Source organism: Apium graveolens, unplaced genomic scaffold (genome assembly GCF_009905375.1).
Source record: "Apium graveolens cultivar Ventura unplaced genomic scaffold, ASM990537v1 ctg9036, whole genome shotgun sequence".
Classification (NCBI taxonomy): domain Eukaryota; kingdom Viridiplantae; phylum Streptophyta; class Magnoliopsida; order Apiales; family Apiaceae; genus Apium; species Apium graveolens.
The window spans coordinates 16,884-31,637 of record NW_027421684.1 but is presented as its reverse complement, the minus strand read 5'-3'; the positions used below and the strand labels follow the sequence as shown (position 1 = coordinate 31,637).

The window sequence follows — 14,754 nt, the reverse complement described above, 5'->3', positions numbered from 1 at the left end:
AAGGAGATAGAAGCTGAATAGAAACTAATTATATTGAGACCCTATATGTCTATAGAATTTGGACAACATAACGGTTTAAGCACAACTTATCTATCTTGATTACATAGGGCAAGTAAGATGGTTAAAATTACCCACAAATCATGCATAGCAAATACATGAACCTATGCTACATGGCAAGTTCTAAATCCTTAAATTCACTTCGCTTCATTAAGCATTAGCACGCTATCTTATAAAGTTCGCAGACGCTCATAAGATGAATACACACAACCAATACTAGGTTATCATACAATCACCACACACTAGGCATCGAAACAAATTAACTAAAGAAATCCATAATAAATCCGCTAGAACCCCACGATAACGATTAGCCCATAATCGGACTCATCATCAATGTGGGTTCCGATGAAAATATGGTATAATAAACGTAGTCTTTATAACGAATAATCAAACAAAGTTAACACAAAGAGTACAGGTTTAACAAAACAAGAAACGAGCATCCAAGATTACAACTCAAAACAAAGATTCACAAGATTAAACTAGATCGTCTTCGCCTTTGTTAAATAGTGTTATAGGTCTCTTGTCGTCTTCTCCTTAGCTCTGATATGTCTTTGACTTGATATCTTATGAAAATGACCTAAATTGTTTATATAGCAGCCCCATGCAATGTATAAGTCTTTCTCTCAAAAGCCAAGTAGAAACAGAATTCTGTTATCCCGACACGGCGTGGCCACGCGCTTGATCAGCGTGGCGGCTCTCTGATGTTTGGGTGCGGTCGCGCGCTTGATCAGCGCGGGTACGCTGGGCTTCTGCCAAAACTTTCACTTCTTTTTTTTCTTGCAGTTTTGAGCCGGTCTTCGTGAGCTTTATTCCTAGGACACCATCCTAACACCATATTAGCATCAAATCAATGCTAATTCACCTGATTTTCAGATTAATGCCTGAAATGTAAAAACACTAGAAAACACATTAAAACACCAATAACTCGAGTAAAATACACCATTCAAAGCTGTACGAGCGTAATAAAATGTCATAAATGCCACTCAACATACCCCCAAACTGAATTGATGCTTGTCCTCAAGCATAAACCGACTCAAAAAAACAAGAAATAAAAATGCATGAATGCAACTAAATTAATGCAACGATCCCCATAGAATAACTAACTAATCAACGAGCAACACCCCAACAAATGCAGTTATTCGTATAAAGATCAACCAAACCTCACAAATCAATCTACAAACCAAAGACGTGCGTATGTGCAACTGCTTACCAGATATACTATCGCAACTAGATCAACAATCATGACTCACTACTTATCCAAGCAATCGCAAGTTTAGAAATAGAATAAAAACTAGACTCAAAATAACTTATAACACTTCAATTCTTATATCGGAGTTTAAACATGGATTCCACGCTTTTATTCACAACAAAACAACACAAGTATGTTTATTTGATCGTGCAATGAGTGAGGTCCACAAAAACTTATACAATAGTACCCATGTAGCGAGTGTTAGGTTAGCGGATCCCAGACTATAAAAGCCTTAGGTCACTAGGCACAAGTCCCCTAAGAACTTAATAACTCGAGTACTAAAGAGCCCATTCGTGATCAATTATACATATCATATTTTTTTTTCTCTTTTTTTTCTTCCTTTCTTTTCTTCCTTTTTTTTTCTTTTTTTTTTCAAATTTCTGAACGAGTGTGTTTCGCTCCATCTCATTCAACCCTAGACTACTCATATAAATATGAGCCGGCTACTAGCCATTTGACACCTAGCCACACACTAGGAATGAAATCCAATTCTCTCCAATTTTTAAATAACCATGTCTTTTATTATTAAGAGAATATCCTAAATTCTAATATAAACAAGCAATTAAACCATGACCATGATCTAGCATTCTAGCAACCTATAAGACTAGTGAAATCCATTTGTCTCTAGCATGTAAATTAATTCGATAGAATTAACATCACGAAATATGACATCACTACACTAGCATCAATATCACAAAATAATCAGAAAAATCATCTAAGGGATCATGTTATTATGCACATGCATGCAACTACATGACAAATTATCATAAAAACTACCAAAAATAAAAAAAACTACTACATGGAAAAATATGCAAACTAAATGCACTAAACTATCATGAATATGCAAACTAAATGTGACACAACACAAACATATTCCTTCAACTACTACCCCCCAAACTTAAAATATTCCCTGTCCTCAGTGAAGAGTAATAGTAATAAAATCAGGCATACCTACTGCGAATCAGAATCATCAACCCTCAACAGGTGGAGTGTCAGGTGTGTCAGGAGGCGGATACACGGAATCCTCAACCAAATACTGGCCACTGGATGTCAACACTGGTGGCTCTAAAAGCTATCCCAATTGCCTGGGTGAGATCATGTGCAAACCGACTATGGATGTTGTGCATCGCATCCATCCTCCCCGCCAGACGCCTATACTGCGTCGAACTCAAACCAGCTCCAATATCTGCTTCAGCCTCCTGCTGCTGCTGCTTGCGATGAACCATCCTCCTCTCCCAACTGAGCTCTCCAACTGCTCTAACGGGCCTGCGAAGAACCTCCTGCAGTAGCCTGATCCATGGGTACACCACCTGGTATATGAGCATATAAATAACCAAGCCCCTTAGGATCGGGCTTCCCTCCATACCACTCATGCATGCTCAACAATATAGAACTGTCGATAGGAGAACTGGAAAGCTGCAGCTGCTCATGTGCGGGCCAATGAACACCAACTGCCACACACAGCTTCGTCACAACAGACGCATAAAGTATAGCACTTGTGGTACCTCCTCTCAAGAACCTCAAAGTCCCTTGATAAATAACCATCCCCAAATCAATGTAATTGCCCTGAAGAATACCCTATAGCAGACGAGCACACTCCATAGTAATCTCATGCACATGCGAAGATGGCATGATGTTAGCACAAATAAACGAGTTCCAAGCCCGTGCAAACATGTTCATGTACGACGCCGGGAACGTGGAGTAATCAGTAGTTCCCCTCTTGAACTTCTAGTGAGTCTTAGGCACACACGGAGTTGTAACGATCAGATCCTAGTCAAAGTCCTTGGGCGTCTTATCGTTCCACGTGTCCTGACCGGCTTCCTCGTAGGCTGCTCAATCATCCTCCTAATGGCATCAACACTGTACTCTACAGTCATCCCCCTAACCACTGTGAAGCCATTCTTCTCCGCCTTAGCATTAGCATAAAACTTCTGCACAACACTCATGGGCACAGCAGCGGGAGCCTCACAAAAGGAACCCAACCCATCTCAAGAATCATCTCCAACAACTTACCATCCTTCCATGATGGCAGAAAACCTCGCTCTTTAGCAATAGGCTTCGAGAGAAGCCTCGTGTACTCCTCTTCAGCCTCAGGAGTAGAAAACCTTGGCCTCACACCACCCGTAGATGAAGAATCGGTGGTGTTGCTGCCAACTTGCGTTCTTTGCCTCTTAAGTGCCATTGGGATTGAATAAGAGAGAATAAAAACTAAATATTTGAGAGAGATTTATGTTTGAGAATTTGTGAAGTGGTGGAGAAGTTTGTGTATAAGTGTGTGTATTTATAGGTGGTGCTGTGAAAATTAGATATGGAATAGAAGTGGGAATTGAATATGGGAATCGTGGGAATAATGGGTATGATTTGGAGAGGGAAATTTGGGATGTAGAAGAGCAAAATTCGGGTTAAAACTGATTTTTATAGTTAAAATCCCGAAATTCCCTTAAAACTACTGTTTTTATTTTTATTTTTTCAAAAAGGGACCTGGCACGGCCGCGCGCTTGGACAGCGCGGGCGCGCTCACCTTCTGGAAAACCGGCGCCTCTGGAAAAAACAGCGCGGCCGCTCGCTGGATCAGCGCGGGCGCGCTTGACTACTGAAGTTGGCCCTCTAATTTTTCTTTTTCTGATTTTTTTTGTGTTTTTTCCTCCTTTCTTTTGCTTACTCTACCTACTAATATACAACAAACTTGGGTTGCCTCCCAAGAAGCGCTTTTTTACGTCGCTAGCTCGACGTAGATCCTTGAGCTCAAACGGACAGTAGAACGGCACAAACCACCTCGCGGTTTGCCTTGTCACCATAGTAATGCTTCAACCTCTGACCATTTACCTTGAATTCTTGGCCCGGATCACCTTCAAAAATTTCCACCGCTCCATGCGGAAACACAATTTTGATTATGAAGGGCCCTGACCACCTTGACTTCAACTTTTCAGGAAAAAGACGGAGACGAGAGTTGAACGAAAGAACTTGTTGGCCCGGTACAAATGAATTGAGCACTAGACCCTGATCATGCCACCTCTTCACTTTCTCCTTGTATATTTATTGTTCTCATAAGCTTGAAGTCAAAACTCGTCGAGTTCATTCAATTGAAGCATCCTCTTCTTTTCAGCTGCATCCAAGTCAAGATTCAGCAGCTGAACTCAAGCTGAAAGAACAAATAAAGAAGCTTGATGCAAGAATTGAGAAGAAATTTGGTCCAATTGCAAGTAAAGACAAATCCGTGAAGCACTATACACAATTGAGACCAATTCCAATAGATGTAATGAAGTTAGGAAACATGAAAAGAGGTCAGACCTCATCTAAAAGACAACAACATACCATTATGATTTTGAAGCCTAAGAAACACTCATCAAAATACTCAAGTATAAATCTAATGGACCTAGTCTATGCAACTCCCAAACCTGATGAAAAGAAGATGCTAGGTCACTCAATTGCAAATTACAAAATCCAAGAGACTCAGTTTTGAAAAAAAGGGTAGCAAAGATCTACAGGCATGGCAAACTAATTTATGTGATGGCTGGATATCCTCAATTTGGAGAAGCCAAAAGAGAAGAAAAATTGAGGCTCAAGTGTCAGAAAAGGCAGGCTTCCTTAGAAGCAAAGAAACAAGCTGAGAAGCCTGCTACCAAGTCATAAAGTGAGAAGCCTGCCACCTTAACCGAATTGAGAAGCTTGAGGAACCAAAGCATAAATCAGGATGGGGGTATAGGAAGGAAAGAGCCAAAAGGAAGCTGGTATTTGAAGAAGAAGAGGAAGAACCAAAGCCAATTCAGTCTACCACCACAAATCAACCAACTATGCCCACGATGGAGCAAGTTGAAATCAAGGTCCATCCCAGTGTGAACTTTCATGATGAGCCAATCATTCCCAAGGTTGAACCAATAGACTAGGAAATCCTACCTATTCCTGAGCTGAATATCTGTTAGTTGCTAAACATGCGCTAAAATACACGTAAGTATACGCGTTCGCAAGTAGTACAATGATATGGTTATTGTCCAATGCTAAGACGATTAATAAATTGGGATTATTTTTAACTAACTTAAGCTAACAATTATAACTAAGAGAATAAGAATGGTTGAATTAATATATATGACAAACATGGGATTCTAACTTCATTAAATACTTCATTCAATAGCCTTTTCGCTCTTAACCTTAGCATGTAATGGTGATGACACTAATCAGATAACACGAAGCTGATATACGCCAACTTTCGTTGCACGAATACCATACTACTAGACATTCACAAAAGAGATAGAAGCTGAATATACACCAATTATATTGAGACCCTATATGTCTATAAAATTTTACAACATAACGGTTTAATGCGCAAGTTATCTATCGTGATTACACAGGTCAAGTAAGATGGTTAAAATTACCTACGAATCATGCATAACAATAACACATGAACCTATGCTAGAATGTCAAGTTCTAAATCCTTAAATTCACTTTTGCTTCATTAAGAATTAACACACTATCTTATAAGTTCGAGACGCTCATAAGACGATAAGCAATCAACTAAAGAAATCGATAAATAAATCCGTTAGAACCCCACGATAACGGTTAGCCCATGATCGGACTCATCATCAACGTGAGTTCTGATGAAAGCATGGTATAATAAATGTAGTCTTTATGAACGAATAATAAACCAAATACAAAATAAGAGTATAGGTTCAAGAATAAGAAAACTAGCATCCAACGTTACAACTTAAACAAAGAACCACAAGTTAAAACTAGATCTTTTTCGCCTTAGTTGAATTATGCTAAAACGGTCTTCTTACGCCTACTTCTTGTGCTCTCGTATATCTCGCTATAAAAAATGAGCTTAATTATGTATATATAGCAGCCCCATGCAGAGTAGAAGTCTTCTGGATCAAAAGCCCAATAGAATCATGATTTCTTTTCTCGACATGGCGCAGCCGCGCGCTTGACCAGCACGGGCGCGCTGAGCTTCTGGACTTTGGGCGCTGGTGCGTGCTATCACAGCGTGGGCATGCTGACCTCCTGGTGAAAATTCTGACTTCTTCATTTTTCCTTGCTGATTCAAGCCGGTTTTCCAAGAGCTTTTATTCCAACACCTCCCAAACACCAAATTAGCACCAAAATAATGCTAATTTACCCGATTACCTGGATAATGCCTGAAAATGTAAAAACACCAGAAAACACATTAAAAAACAACTTGAGTACAAATACACCAATTCAAAGCTCTACAGAGCGTAATAAAGTGTCATAAATGCCACTCAACATACCCCCAAACTTGAATCGATGCTTGTCATCAAGCATAAACAGACTCAAAGAACAAGAAATAAAAATGCATGAATGCAACTAAATGAATGCAACGATCCCCGTAGAATAACTAAACCAATCAATAGCAACATCTCAATAAATACAGTTATTCGCATAAAGATCAATCAAACCTCACAAATCAATCTACAAACCAGAGGCGCGCGTGTGTGCAACTGCTTACAGATATACTATCACAACTAGATCAATAATCATGACTCACTACTCATCAAAGCAATCACAAGGTTATAAATAGAATAAAAGCTAAACTCAAAATAACTTATAACACTTCAATTCTTATATCGGAGTTTACATAGATTCACGCTTTTATTCACAACAAAAAAACATAAATATGCTTATTTGACCGTGCAATGAGTGAGGTCCACAAAGACTTATACAATAGTACCCATGTAGCGGATCCCAGACTATAAAAGCCTTAGCTCACTAGGCACAAAGTCCCCTAAGAACTTAATAACTCGAGTACTATACAGTACACTCGTGATCAATTTTACATAACACTTAAATACTCTTTTTTTCTTCTTTTCTCTTTTTTTTCTTCTTTTTTCTCTTTTTTCAAATTTCTCAATGAGTGCGTTTCGCTTCATCTCGCTCAACCCTAGACTACTCATATACATATGAGCCGGCTACTAGCTATTTGACACATAGCCACATAACTAGCAATGAAATCCAATTTTTTTTCCAATTTTTAAATATCCATGTTAATTTATTATTTAGACAATATCTTAAATTCTAAATATAAACAAGCGATTAAACCTTGACAAACAAACAAACCATGACCATGATCTAACACTCAAGCAACCTATAAGATTTAGTGAAATATAATTGATTCTACCATGCAAATCAATTCAATAAGACCTAACATCACTAAATACGACATCACTACACTAGCATCAACTTCACAAATTAATCGTAAAAATCATCTAAGGGATCATGTTATTATGCAAATACATGAACCTACATGAACAAACTATCATAAAAACTACCAAAAAAACAAAAAAAAACTACTATATGGAAAAATATGCAATCTAAACTAACATGAATATGCAAACTATATGTGACTCACACAAAACATATTCCTTCAACTACTACCCCCAAACTTAAAATATTCACTATCCTTTGTGAAGGTGATAGTAAGGAATCATGTATACCTACTCCGAATCAGGATCATCACCCTTAAAGGGTGGAGTGTCAGGCGTGTCTAGAGGTGGATACACGGAGTCCTCGCCAAATATTGGTCACTGGATGTCAACACCGGTGGCTCTGAATGCAGTTCCAAGTGCCAGGGTGAGATCACGTACAAACCGACTATGGATGTCATGCATAGCATCCATCCTCCTCGCTAGACGTCTATTCTACGTCAAACTCAAACCAGCTCTAACCTCTGCTTCTGCTTCCTCCTGCTCCTGCTGCGACGAACCAGCTTCCTTTCCCAACTGAGCTCTCCATGCTACTTTCCTTGCCTGTTGCATCCCACCATCAAAAGTCTGATCCGCTGGCCTACCACCTGGCAGATGATCATATGAATAACCAAGCCCCTTAGAATCGGGCTTGCCACTATACCACTCAATCATGTTCAACAGCGTAGAATTGTCGATAGGAGCACTGGGAAGCTGTAACTTCTTATGTGCGGGCCAATGAACACCAACTTCCACGCACAACTTCATCACCACGGATGCAAAGGGTATCGAACTCATAGTATCTCCTCTCAAGAACCTCAAAATCCCCTGATATATAACCATCCCCAAATCAAATAATCGCCCTGAAGAATATCCCACAATAGACGAGCACGCTCCACCGTAATCTCATGCACATGAGAAGATGGCATGATGTTAGCACAGATAAAATAATTCCAAGCCCGTGCCAACCTGTTCATGCATGACGCAGGGAATGTGGAGTAATTAGTCGTTCCCCTTTTGAACTTCCAGTGAGTCTCAGGCACACACAAAGTAGCAGTGATCAGATCTAAATTGAAGTCCTCCGGAGTCTTATCATTCCAAGTGTCCTGACCGGGCTTCCTCGCGGGCAGCTCAATCACTTTATTTATTGTATCAGCACTATACTCCACAGTCATCCCCCTAACCACCGTGAGACCATTCTTCTCTGCCTTCGCATTAGCATAAAACTCTCGCATAACACTCATGGGCACAGCAGCGGGAGCCTCGAAAAAAGGAACCCAACCCATCTCCAGAATCATCTCTAACAACTTACCATTCTTCCCTGATGGCAAAAAAACCTCGCTCCTTTGCTAAAGGCTTCGAGAGAAGCCTCGTGTACTCCTCTTCAGTCTCTGGAGTCGAAAACCTCGGCCTCACACCACCCGTAGATGAAGAATCGGTGGTGTTGCTGCTTACTTGAGTTTTTTGTCTCTTAGGTGCCATTGGGATTGAATAAGAGAGAATAAAAGAAAAGTGTTGAGATAGATTTGTGTTTGAGAATTTGTGAAGTGGTGGAGAAATTTGTGTATAAGTGTATGTATATATAAGTGGTGAGAATAGAATTAGATATGAAATAGATTGGGAATTGATTATGGGAAGCGTGGGAGTAATGGGTTTGATTTGGAGAGGGAAATGTGGGATGTGGAAGAGTAAAATTCGGATAGAAATTGATTTTGTAGTAAAAATCCCGATTTTCTCTTCACAAACTGCTGTTTTTATTTTTTCTGAGTCGGGACCCGGTGCGGCCGCGTGCTAGACCAGCTCGGGCGCGCTCACCTTCTGCAAAATAGGCGCGGCCACTCGCTAGATCAGCGCGGGGGCGCTTGGTTTCTGGAAAAACAGCGCGGGCGCGCTCAGCTTCTGAAGTTGGCCCTGAATTTTTTTATTTTTCTGATTTTTTTGTGTTTTTCTCTTTTCTTCTTGCTTCCTCTGCCTACTAATGTACAACAAACTTGGGTTGCCTCCCAAGAAGTGCTTGTTTTACGTCGTTAGCTCGACGTAGAAACTTGAGATCAAACGGACAATAAAACGACACTAACTACCTCGCTGTTTGCCGTGTCACCATAGTAATGCTTCAACCTCTGACCATTTACCTTGAATGCTTGACCCGGATCATTCTCAAAAATTTCCACCGCTCCATATAGAAACACAGTTTTGATTATGAAGGGCCCTGACCACCTTGACTTCAACTTCCTAGGAAAAAGACGGAGATGACAGTTAAACAAAAGAACTTGTTATCCCGGCACAAATGATTTAAGCACTAGACCCCTATCGTGCCACCTCTTGACTTTCTCCTTATACATTTTGTTGTTCTCATAAGCTTGAAGTCGAAACTCGTCGAGTTCATTCAATTGAAGCATCCTATTTTTTCCAGCTACATCCAAGTCAAGATTCAACTTCTTTAAAGCCCAATACGCCTTATGGTCGAGCTCCACAGACAAATGACATCCCTTACAATACACCAACTGAAACAGTGACATTCCCAATGGAGTCTTGTATGTTGTTCTATACGCCCAAACAGCTTTATCAAGTTTCAAAGACCAATCCTTCCTTGATGGACACAAAACTTTCTCTAAAATGTGCTTGATCTCTCTGTTAGACACCTCAGCTTGACCATTTGTCTGAGGATGATAAGTTGTAGCAATGCAATGATTCACATTTATATCTTTGCATCATAGTAGTGAATTTGCGATTGTAAAAATGCGACCCCTCATCACTGATTATGACTCTTGGAGTTCCAAACCTTGTGAATATCTGTTTGTGAAGAAAATTAAACACCACTTTTGCATCGTTCGTTGGCAACGCCTTAACTTCAACCCATTTCGACACATAATCGACCGCCAACAAGATGTACTGGTTGTTACAAGATGTGACAAATGACCCCATAAAGTCAATTCCCCAAACATCGAATACTTCAAACTCGAGAATCACATTAAGAGGCATCTCATCCCTCTTAGACATATTACCCACATGTTGACATCGATCACATTTCAAAACAAACTGATGAGCATCTTTAAACAAAGTCAGCCAAAAGAAACCTGCTTGAAGAATACGAGCTGTTGTCTTTTCTCCACCATAATGTCCTCCATAAGCCGTTGAGTGGCAATCTCACAAGATCCCCCCCCATTTTGCTGTAAGGAATACATCTCCTAATGATTTGACCAGCTCCTTCTCGAAAAAGGAACGGCTCATCCCACATATACCACTTCACTTCATGTAGAAACTTCTTCCTCTGAGCATATGATAAGTTGGAAGGCATGATATTACTCACAAGGTAGTTCACAATGTCTACAAACCACGGTTCTTCCTCTTGCACTCTAAATAGCTGCTCATCGTGAAAAGACTCATTTATCAATGTCTTATCCAGTGAAGTAACATTAGGGTTTTCTAAACGAGATAGATGATCAGCGACTTGATTTTCAGTCCCCTTTCTGTCCTTGATCTCTAATTCAAATTCTTGAAGCAAAAGAACCCATCTGATCAATCTAGGCTTCGAGTCCTTCTTCGAGACGAGATAACAAATTGCAGCATGATCAGTGAAAACTGTCACTTTAGTCCCAAGTAGATAAGATCGAAATTTCTCAAAATTATAGACAATAGCCAAAAGTTCTTTCTCCGTAGTAGTATAATTCAGTTGAGCACCATTCAAGGTCTTACTAGCGTAGTAGACCAAATGAAATATGTTGTTCTTTCTCTGCCCAAGAACTGCTCCAACTACATAGTCACTTACATCGCACATCATCTCAAAAGGTTCATTCCAGTCAGATGCAGTTATGACAGGTGCCGTGATTAAACTCTTCTTCAGTGTCCCAAAAGTGGCAAGGCACTCATCATCAAACTTGAAAGGGACATCTTTCTTTAGCAAACTACACAAAGGCTTTGAAATCTTAGAGAAGTCCTTGATGAAACGCCTATAGAAACCCTCATGATCAAGGAAACTGTGAATTTCCTTAACAGAAATTGGTGAAGGAAGATTTTCAATGACCTCCACCATGGCTTTGTCCACCTCAAGACCTTTACTAGAGACCTTGTGCCCAAGAATAATGCCCTGTCGTACCATAAAGTGACATTTCTCCCAATTGAAAACCAAGTTTGTCTCAACACACCTCTTGAGAACATGTCCAAGATTCTGCAAGCATTCATCAAAAGAATCACCAAATACAGAGAAGTCGTCCATGAACACCTCCATATTCTGGCCAATCATATCAGAAAAGAAGGCCATCATACATCTCTAAAATATGGCTTGTGCACCACACAGACCAAAAGAAACCCATCTGAAGGTGAAAGTACCAAATGGACAAGTGAAGGTAGTCTTCTCCTGATCCTCTGGAGCGATACAAATCTGATTATAACCCGAATAACCATCCAGAAGATAGTAGTACTCATGACCAGCCAACCTATCGAGCATCTGGTCAACGAAAGGTAGAGGGAAGTGATCCTTCCTAGTGGCCTTGTTCAGCTTCCTGTAGTCCATAAAAACTCTCCATCCCGTGACTGTTCGAGTAGGAATGAGCTTATTTTTCTCATTAGCCACAACTGTGATACCTCCTTTCTTTGGTACACACTGAAATGGACTCACCCAAGAACTGTCAGAAATGGGATAGATAATCCCTGCATCCAACCACTTAAGAATTTCCTTCTTCACTACTTCCTTCATGATGGGATTAAGTCTTCTTTGCTGCTCAACTGTAGGCTTGCTACCTTCCTCTAACAGAATTTTATGCATGCAATAAGAAGGGCTACTTCCCTTAATATCTGCTATGGTCCAACCAATTTCCAATTTGAAATCTCTTAGAATCCTCAAGAGCTTCTCCTCATCGCTACATGAAAGGTCAGATTCAATAATCACAGGCAGAGTAGATGCATCACCTAAAAAGGCATACCTCAAATGTTCAGGTAAAGGCTTAAGCTCAAGAGTAGGAGTTTTTTCAATAGATGGCTTGAGGCGTTTAGGAGCTTTGTTCAATTCCTCCATTACAAAAGATTCAAAAGGCATGTCAATCTTCCTCTTCTAAGGAGAAGCATTCAGATATTGCAATTGCTCTTCACCTTCATCATCTTCACTGTCTGAATTCCCCAACAAGGCCTTCTCTAAGGCATCAGACCTTATTAATTGATTAAGTTCTGAAGTAATCACAGAATCAACCAACTCCACCTTTAAGAACTCCTCATTTTCTATAGGAAATTTTATAGCATTGAACACATTAAAAGTTACATCTTGATCCAACACTCACATTGTAAGATCACCCTTCTGCACATCTATCAAGGTTCGGCCAGTAACCAAGAAAGGTCTTCCCAAGATTATGGGAATCTTCTTATCCTCCTCGAAATCAAGAATTATGAAATCAGCAAGGAATATGAGTTTATCAATCTTGACCAAGACATCCTCCACAATACCTCTAGTATATGTAATAGAACGATCGGCCAACTGCAAGGTCATATAAGTCGATTTTGGGTCAGGAAATTTCAACTTCTTGAAAATTGACAAAGGCATCAGATTGATGCTAGCTCCCAAGTCATATAAGCATCTGTCGAAAGATACTTTTCCAATAGTACACGGAATAGTGAAGCTTCCAGGATCTTTTAGCTTTGGAGGCAACTTCTGTTGCAGCACAACACTACATTCCTCCATAAGAGCAACAGTCTTTAAAACATCTAGCTCCACTTTACGAGAGAGAATACCCTTCATAAACTTTGTGTAACTAGGCATCTTCTCAAGAGCCTAAGCGAAAGGTATGTTGATATTAAGTTTCTTGAACACCTCCAGAAACTTCTCAGATTGCTTATCCAACTTTTTCTTCTGTAGCCGCTTAGGAAAAGACGGTGGAGGATAGATCTATTTCTCCCCTGTATTATCCTCAAGAGGAGTGTGTTCAACAGTAGTCTTCCTTGGTTTCGCTTCTGCTTTCCGCTGTTCTACTTCTTCAGCCCCGGTTTCTTCCTCCAAAACTTGAGTTTGTTCGGTATTCGCAACCTTTCCAGACCTCAAAGTGATTGCCTTCACCTGCTTCTTAGCTTCCCTCTTTCCTGGTACTTTAGTGTCACTAGGTAGTGTACCCGGTTGACGATTTAGCAAGGCATTGGCAATTTGTCCAATTTGATTTTCGAAGGTCTTGATAGAAACAGCTTGGCTTTTGCACATAAGCTTCAACTCCTTTAATTCAGATTTTTCGTTAGCTTGTTGCTGTCTTGGTGCATATTGCGGTTGCTGAAAACCAGGGGGTTATACTGCTTAGTTAGGTACTGCTAATAAGACTGTTGAACTGCATTCTGAGCATTGCTCCAGCTGAAATTAGGATGATTGCGGTTGTTAGGATGATAGGTAGCTGGCACAGGTTGTTGCGATCGCTGAAAGTTGCTTACGAACTGTGCTGATTCACTAGAAATAGCACACTGATCAGTCTCATGGGTACCAGCACAAAGCTCACACACACACTAGAGATTTGATTAACTCCATAATTAGCCAAAGTATCCACCTTCATCGTCAAAGCCTTAAGTTGGGCAGCTATAGCAGTTGCTGCATCTAACTCCAGAATTCCTGCTACTTTTCCCTATGTCAGTCTCTGGGAAGGATTCTGGTATTCATTAGCAGTCATCAGTTCAATTAATTCATAAGCTTCATTGTAGCTTTTAGCCCACAAGGCTCATCCTGATGCTGCATCGAGCATGGGTCTAGAAGTAGCACCCAATCCATTGTAGAAACAGTTTATAATCATCCAATCAGGCAAGCCAAAGGTGTGGGCACTTCCTTAGCATCTTATATCGATCCCAAGCCTCACACAGAGATTCTCCAGTTTGCTGAGCAAACTGAGTAAGAGCATTCCTGATTGCAGCAGTCTTCACCATAGGAAATAATTTAGTGAGAAACTTTTTGTAACACCCCCAAATCCGGGGTCGGGGATCCGGGTTGTCACGAGTTCCATTTCCCTTAATAATACTTAATCTTAATAATCAACCAACTACTGCGTACTGTGACCCCACAATATACATACACACCACAAGTTATAGTCTTAGAGATAAATATCCAAAAATAACACAAGTCATTTTATTCCACAATTATAAGCCATTACACCTCAAAAGGGTTTCTGAATAAATTTACATATTCCTTGCCATTATTACAATTCATAATTATACATAAGTCTGGCACAACAAAAGTTGAAAGCCTATCCTATTGGTAGTTCCTACCTCAACTACAACGGCATCAACGCCTACTGG

The 14,754-nt window shown here is 40.2% G+C and overlaps 1 non-coding gene across 1 annotated transcript; it reads left to right on the top strand.

Moving 5' to 3' along the window:
- The first annotated feature begins 14,265 nt into the window (after positions 1-14,265).
- Positions 14,266-14,370, top strand: LOC141705563 (small nucleolar RNA R71). Its single transcript, XR_012568395.1, has one exon. It is a non-coding gene; the product is annotated as a small nucleolar RNA R71 (small nucleolar RNA).
- The last annotated feature ends 384 nt before the right edge of the window (positions 14,371-14,754 follow it).